Genomic DNA, 8,774 nt, shown 5'->3' on the forward strand with positions numbered 1-8,774 from the left:
TCTCACCCATGCAGGAGGGTGTTAGGAAAGCAAGTACTAAGGTTCTCAAATGGCTCACAAGTCCAGTTCTCAGAGTTCTGATGAATTTGTGGTTTTCTTCACTCCACTATGTGAATTCAAGCTTTGAGCCCATTGAGTTGGACAGCTTTCGAGGTAGCCAAGAGGGCTTCAAAGGGGCTGGTACACTTCTGTTGAAGGGGGTTGGCTTTCCACGCCTTGAGAAGAACCCAGTCTCCAAACTGGAATGGATGGTGGGCACATTTGGCTCAGGCAGCCTCCTCAGGTGAACGTATCTGTGGAGAGAAGACAGAGTCACCCAAAAGGACAGCAAGTATTTAGTAACTTGAACATCTCCAACCTCATGGAGGGAAGGAGGTTAGTCATAATTAAGGCAGGCTTATTATGGTCATATTGGGGTTACCTAATAAAGGGTGCCCATATAGTGGACTAAGCTCTAATTTGCCTCTATAGAAAAAAAAAAAAAAGACATTTTTTCTTTTTCTTTTTTTTTTCTACGGAATGGATCAAATTCTCAAGAAGGCCAAAGGCAATGCCTTTTTCCATATCAATTTGGTCTCTTGGCACAGCTTTCCTAGATGTCTGGTTAGCCCATTGTACTTTGCAGCTAGACTGGCATCTCCAGGCTGTGTTTAAGTTCCAATTAATGTCCAGGGCTGTTGCCACCAATTGTACCTCCAAGGTCACAAGATGGGGCCCATCGTAGTTGCCAGTGGAGATGGGAAACCAAACCAAGGGATGATTTTATTTAGGAGGTGTTTCACAAACTCAGTTGCCTTTTCAGTTCTGTAAGGAAAGGCTTCAATCCAGTTAGTGAAGGTGTCAATAAAGACTAGCAGATATTTGTAATTCCTGGGAGCTTGACGCATCTCCGTAAAGTCAACCTGCCAGTCTTCTCTAGGCATTGCCCCAGTTCACTGGACTCTGGGGCTGCTTCAGAAGTGCTTTGGGGATTATTTTTGCACAGGAGGGGCAGCTCTTTACCACTCCTGAAATAGTGGTGTGCCCCTTTGATCCAATTAAATGTCTCTTAACCCAGTCATATAATCATATCAAAAGCTTATTGTTCTATCCCAGTCCATTCTAAGGGGTCTGTGTCATTTCCCTCTAAGGCTTGGTGTAAAGGTTGGACAATAAGTCTGAAATTTGGAATCCAGATGTGGCAAAAACCAACCATTCTCAAAAAGCCTTGGTGCTACCTCCAGCTGGTAAGGGCTGCAAATCTATAGATCGTGTCTTGTTGGGCAGGGAGGATTTCTCACTCTCCCTATCTGATTTTAAAACTCAGACAAATCATCTTTTTTGGCTCACCTGAGCTATTTGCTTTTGAGGCCTGATACCTTGCATTCTGTAGAAAGTTTAAAACCTCTACGGCATTCTCGAGGCAAGCAAACTTACTATGGCTAGCGATGAGTAAACATACTGGAGAAGTATACCTTTGGTCAAGGTCAGTTGTCTCAATTCCTCGGCTACAGTGGCCCCGAAAGGAGTGGGTCTGTTTTTAAAACCCCGGGGAAGGACTTGCCTGCAGTGGTGTTGCTTTTGCCCATTCCCCAGGTCTTTTTACACAAAGATGAAGCTTTCCCGTGTTTTTTTTTTTTTTTTTCTTTTTTTTTTCCACTCAGATACAGAAGAATACATCTTTCAGATCCAGTACAGTGAAAATGGAAAAACTGGGGGAAAAAGTAAATAGCAGTGTATACGAGTTGGAAACTACAGGGTGGACTATGACTTTCACCTTACTGATGGCTCACAGATTCTGAATAAACTGGTATTTTCCATTTTTCTTCTTCACTGGCAGGATGTAGGTGTTGAATTGTGACTGTCATGGTCTGAATAGTCCATGTTTCATGTATCTGGTGATGATTTTGCCCATACCTGTCAAACCCCTGGCCAAATGGGGCAATGCTTAAGTGGAGGGGAAACTATGCCAGGTTGGGACTCAACTGTTATTGGGGGAACATTTTTGGCACATACTGTCGCCTTGTTGGCGCATACCCATAACCACAGGACCATTGCATGCTTGATGCCTGGCTCTACTGATCCCTGGTAGTGTCCTTCCATGCTGTAATCAGTGAGTGACTCTGTGGAAGGGGCCATCTGCACTCACCATCCATTCTCTGGTGGTACCTGTATCTGCATGGCCTTTTTATCAGGAAATTTGTGCTTCCAGTTTGCACAAGTTTCTCTTCAGCAAGGGAATGGGACAGTCAGGCATGTAGAGAAAAGAATGTGTTAATGACTTTCCTTGTATAGGGCAGGTTAGAGACTGGAGGAAGGGATGGTTCTCCTCTTACCTGAGACTCCCAGACTGACAGTTTGTTTTGTCAGAGCTGTCTTTTTCAGGCTCAGGACAGAATGAATTGCTCTGGTATCCACTGGAAACCATATGGTCCCCCCAACCCCATGCACACACACACCTTCATTATAGCCAGTGGCCCATGTGGAAGACTTTCCTCTAGTCCTCCTCAGTTAGTCTTTACCCATTGGCATCATGGGCCACTGGGTACCCCATGCTCTTTCTTACCTCTGGGTAGGAATTTAGGGCTTCTCTCTTCCAGTGTTCACTCTCTTTGCACTAGGCACTCTGGTCTGTGCTTAACAGGGGTCAGGGCCTCCCACCTCCCTCTCTTTTCAGGGTCCCTCCTTTTATTGAGCTGCCAGGGAACCAGTCATTTCCCTACAAGACCATGTCCAGGAATTTAGCCTGTCTCTTCTAATCAGTGACTTGTCTCTTTTCCTCTTCCTGATCCTGATAGGAATATACCTATTAGGCAAACTCAAAAAGATGAGATCCCCAACTCCACATATTCTTCAAGTTTATGGAGTTTTCTCTGTATATCCTGGGTACTCTGTCTGATAAAAATCATATTCATGATGCGAACATTTTCAAGAGTCTCAGGGTCTGTGTCTGCAAACCAGCTAAATGGCTCATACACACATGTTACACACTCACACGACTTCATTAGTTGCACCAACCTAATAACTGATACCTAGAGCCTTTCACACCCTCAAGAGTCAATTCCTGCCACTTCTGGGACTCTAAAGGCCTTACCTAGGAATTACCCTGTTATTTACCAAATAAGTCCAAATACCTAGGGCCTTTAATGCCCTCAATGGTTAATTCCTCCTGCTTCTCAGGACTCTTCTAAGGTCTTATGTAAGTACTTACCAAATAACCCAGGTGCATTTCATATCTCCCATGAAATCACTGTTGGATCCTAGGAGAGTCATCTTCCAGGGATACTAGAAGGTCTCTGGGAGAAATCTGGTAGCACCAGACGTCATGCTTGTCTGTTGTCCAATCCACCTCTGGATCCGAGCAGATGACTTCTAGATGGCTCACCAGAAATCTTGCTAGTTGGAAACTTCAGGTTCTGCTCAGTGCAACTCATCTCAGCCAATTAACAATAGACCAATGTAGAAGAATGGGAGAGTATAAAGGCATCTTTATTTCACTGTGCAAGGAAGGGAAACAGGTGGGGCTGCTTCTGCCAAGACTGGTCAGAGAGGAGGAGGAGAAAGTTTACTTATAAGGGGTTTACAAGTAGGAAGCTCATACAAGTTATATCAGCAACATTATTAACCATACTACACAGCTGCGATAAGGTTTACATATAACTCCATTCATTACACATTCAGAATATGGTTGTTAAACTCCACCCAAAATCAAGGTATTACTATATATGAGAACTAAAAGATTGTCCTAAATGTCAGCATGGTGTCTAAACTTATTTTTGCCCATTTCATCTAGTTTGGGGAAGTGATTAAGGAGAGGGGAACCAGGATTTTAATGTGAAGTTATGAAGCATGCCAAGCAAAAGACAAGGTTTCTAATGTAAAGCTAGGGGCCTGCCAAGCAAATTGCTCAAGGAAGTGGAAATTTTTCCAGCCTGGGGAGCTCTGTCTTATCATGACCATCTTCACCTTCTAACTGCTTCAAACTTTCCAAAAATATTTATGCTCACATGATAATATAACATGCACCTTTTTCTTATATTTCAATGAACTATTTTTATTCAAATTTCATTGGCTAAACAGGGGATTTTATTTCATGATCTTCCCTGACTTCATGGTTCCCAACACATTCCTGGTGGTACATTGGTTAAGAACTTGGCTGCTAACCAAAAGGTCAGCATTTTGAAACCACCAGCTGCTCCTTGGAAACTCATGGAGCAGTTCTATCTTGTCCATTAAGTTTTCTATGACTCAGTATCGACTCAATGGCAAAGGGTGTTGTTTTATAGCACATTCTCAAAAAAATGAAACGCACTGCTGTTGAGTAGATTCCAACTCCTAGCAACCCTAGAGGACAGAGTAGAGCCGAAGCACAGGGTTTCCAAGGCTGTAAATCTTTCTGGAAGATGACTACCACATCTTTCTCCCATGGAGTAGCTAATGGGTTTGAACCCCTGATCTTTCAGTTAGCAGTCAAGCAACTTAACCATTGTACCACCAGGGCCCCAACATGTTCTTCTGCACTATAAAATTTATGTAATTATTATGTTTGTGATCCATCTCTTCCCTTCAAGAAAGGCAAATATTTTTACTCTTTAGTTGACTCCTTTGTTCATCAGTGCATTTAGAAGAGTGACTGCCATATGGAAGTAACTTTATAAATAAGTGTGGGATGTATTTTTGCTCACAATACCCTATCGAGGCACACGGACAAGGTTTGAAGCCCGTGATGTAATTTATAGGAACCATAAAAAAAAATTTATAGGAACCATATGATTTTTATGAGGTATTAAACGTTAGAAAAGATATTGCTTAATTTTTTTCCATGTCGTATATATGGCATATTTTACATCTTTGTTCCTCAAGCTATATGTCAAGGGATTCAACACTGGAATAACAAGGGTGTAAAATATGGAAGCCACTTTATCAGTTTCAAAGGAATGGCTGGACTCAGGCTGCACATACGTAAAGATTAAAGTCCCATAGAACATGAGCATCAAGGTCAGTGGGATCCACAGGTGGAAAAGGCCTTGTAAATGCCCTGGCTGAGTTCATCCTGACAACAGCTACAAAAATGAGCAGATAAGAAACAAGAATTATTAGAACGGATGAAATCAAATCACTAGATCAATTAATTTCATGTGTGTTTGAGCAGAGCAAAGTTACTAAGGGGAGACAGTCACAGTAGAAGAGGCTGATGACTTAGCCACAGAAGGATAATTTAGAAATCTTTATGGTGATAAGAAGAGAAACATATGCACTATATAGATGATTGCCACCAGGATTGACACACCCTTTGTGATATGATGACTGTGTAGAAGAGAGGGTTACAAATGGCCACCTAGTGATCATAAGATATTGCAGACAGAATGAATAACTCACTAATGAAGAACAAAAGAAAGAAAGCTAGCTGTATAGCACAAAAATAATAGGAGATTTTATTTTCACCCACAACAAAATTGACTAACATTTTGGGTCCCACAGTTGTTGAATAACCAAGATCAGTGATAGCCAGGTGTCTGAGAAAAAAGTACATGGGAGTTTGTAGCTTGGAGTGTATCTTGGTGAGGATGATGATGCCCAAGCTGCCCACCACTGAAATCATGTAGATGATAAGGTACAGTCCAAACAATGGAGACTTTAGCTCCAGACGGTCTGTGATTCCCATCAGAATGAATTCATTTAGCATTGTTAGATTATGTTTTTCCATCTTGGTCTATCAGGTAACCTATTCTGGATAGGGACATCAACATAGTCAACAGGTTTTAAGTAGTATCCTCTGGTAGATTTTTAGTATACAAAGGCAATATGCTAAATGAATAAGATAAATCCAAACTTTCCAATATAGATATTTGAAAGTAAACCCACCTCCCACAAATAAAGCATAGGTACATAAAGATAGAGAGAGAGAGAGGGAAAGGGAGAAAAGGAAATAGGGAGAGAAAGAGAAAGCTAACTTGTTATAGTTTGGGGAAAATTTGCTCTCCAAAGAACATTTGTCAATGTCTGGGACATTTTGGATGTCACAACCAGGAATAGGGGACTTCAGGTATCTAATGGAAACTGGGATGTCACTAAACATTCTACTATATACAGGGTAACTCCCCACAAGAACAAAATTTCCAGCCCAAAATGTCCCTAGGGCAGAAGTTGAGAAACCCTGATCTATACATACTTATAGATACAGATGAACATGTAGATGAAGATGTAGATACAGATAAAGATATAGGTGTAGTTATAGATGTGGGTGTACAAGGAGGTGTACTTGTATGTGTACATGTACTTATAGGCATTGTGTACATGTAGATGTATATGCATAGAGATGCACACACTCATGCTCTAGCACATACAGAGGCACAGGCACAGACCCAGACACACATGCACACACATAGATGGGATCCCTGCCTGGCAGAGCAGCGGTTAAAAGCTTGGCTACTGAGGAAAAAGTTGGCTTTTGAATCTATCAGCCGCTCCTTGGAGACCCTATGGGAAAGTTCTACTCTGTTTTACAGGGTCTGTATGAGTCAGAATCAAATTGATGGCAATGGGTCTGCATTCTTTTTTTCTTTTTAATACACATATAGACATATGAGGCAAAAATCTAAAAAAAATTAAAAATTTTAGATATTAAGGAATATGACTAGTTACTAAAATTTCTCTTTGTCATTTACTTCATGACAATCACATAATGACATTTATAAGATTATAATACATACATAGATTAAAAAAATTTTTAAATGGAAATTCCCACTGTGTATGGAAACATTTAATATGCATAACTTCAAAACATAGAACAATAAAAGCACTTGTGCCACAGATGCTACAGACTGAAACAACATCCTTGACAGGTATTGAACACATGTTTTGCCAATGAAAATCTAATAGATCCCAGTGGGGATTACCGGTCTTTATACAGGGGAGTACCCAACGTGGTAGGCATGCAGATATAGTCTCTGTTATACCTCCACTGTACCTTAATCTCTTTATCCACACCTGTAAAATGACTACTTCCTTTCAGGGTTGTTGAAAAATAAATGAGGATTACATGTTTGAATGTGTTTAAGGTATGAGGACATAACTCTTAAATATGAAATATATAGTCTTTTTGTTATTTTTGAAATGATGACAGTAAATTACGTGAAAGGAATTTTCTTTATATATGCATACATAAATAATTCTAGTATGAAATAGCTTCTATGTCAGGGTTATGACAATGAGTAGGTTGAGTAGTGCCTTATCTACGTAACTGACCCCAGCCCTTCCCTCCACCATCCTCAACTCCCTGACTAAAATTGGACCATCAGTGTGCCAATCTTCTGGATCATGTATCTTCTACTTTACTTAAAACGTTTTAATATAAGCTGATCGACTGCTATCCTAAAGGTCGGCAGTTGGAAACCACCAGCTGCTCTGCGGTAGAAAGATGTAGCAGTCTGCTTCCATACAGATTTACAGCCTTGGAAGCCCTTTGGGGTCACTGACGAGTCAGGATCACCTTAAAGGCAGTGTGTTTTAATACAAATTTACTTAAAATATGTCCTAACCTAGGAGTATTTTCATTATAACTAACGTAAAATAAGTCATTTGTAACAAATCAGATTTATTTTGTTATGAAAAAAATTTACAATAGTGAGAGGAAATTGAGAGAAAGTGAGGTCACCGTCATTGATTTTATAAAATGAAGTTGCATTAAAAAAGTCCACCTGGATAAAGAAATCCTCTAGTCTAAACTATTATAGCACATAATGCATATATAAACATAAGTATACTTAAATTAAAATGTATACACATATCCCTAGTAAATCACAGATTAAAAAAAAAAAAAATGCCAGAGAAGGATGAGAGAAGGATGAGGATGGCAGTTTAAGGTGAAAGAATGAATGGTTTGAAGTGATACTACTTGCAATGAAAATAGCAGTACCAGCAGCCTCTGAGCCAGGAATAATCAAGCAAATAGAAAAATACAACAGTATCATATTAAATAATAAAATGGTTACAGGGGAAATACACTGTCTCATATAAAACATTGCTGATAAAGTTGTGACCTACACCGACACAATGCCTACGTCAGAAAGCAACTACTGGTCTTTTCCCAACTAGACAGAGGAGAATGAAGAAAACTGAAGACTTACGGAAGCATTTAGTTAAAAGAACCAATGGGCTGCTTGAATCCCAACCTCCTCTAACCCGACACCAGAAGAACTAGATGGTACTTGGCTACCACTACTGACCACTCTGACCAGGATCACAATAGAAGGTTTGGGGCAGAATGGGTAAAAAGTGTAGAACAAAATTCAAATTAAACAACAACAACAACAAAAAGACCAGATATACAGGTTTGAAAGAGACTGGAGAAACCTCTAAGACATTTGCCTTAAGACAGAATTCTAACATGAAACTATAGATACTCCCAGAGGCCATCTTTTAGCCCAATGACAGGGCTGTTAAACATAAACGTCTGTGAAGGAGGTGCCATTCAGAACAATCAACTACAGGAGACCAAAAGGACAAGAAGGCAGGGAGAGACAGGGAAGCCTGCCTAACAGAACCAGGTAAGCCAGTAAGGAAATGAGGAGACCACTGTCACATTTTGTGTAAGAATCTTTGATTGGAAAATTAATTTCCTACGTAAACTTTCACCTAAAAAAAAAAAAAAAAGTGTTTTTTTTTTTAAAGTGCAATAAAATGTTATTTAATTCTATTTTTTAAGGAAGTACTGAATTCAGTATCAGTAGATATTACAACTAAGAAATCAACTATCTTTAATGAATGCAATAAAACCAATATAAATCTGGTTT

This window comes from Elephas maximus, chromosome 7, assembly GCF_024166365.1.
Source record: "Elephas maximus indicus isolate mEleMax1 chromosome 7, mEleMax1 primary haplotype, whole genome shotgun sequence".
Classification (NCBI taxonomy): domain Eukaryota; kingdom Metazoa; phylum Chordata; class Mammalia; order Proboscidea; family Elephantidae; genus Elephas; species Elephas maximus.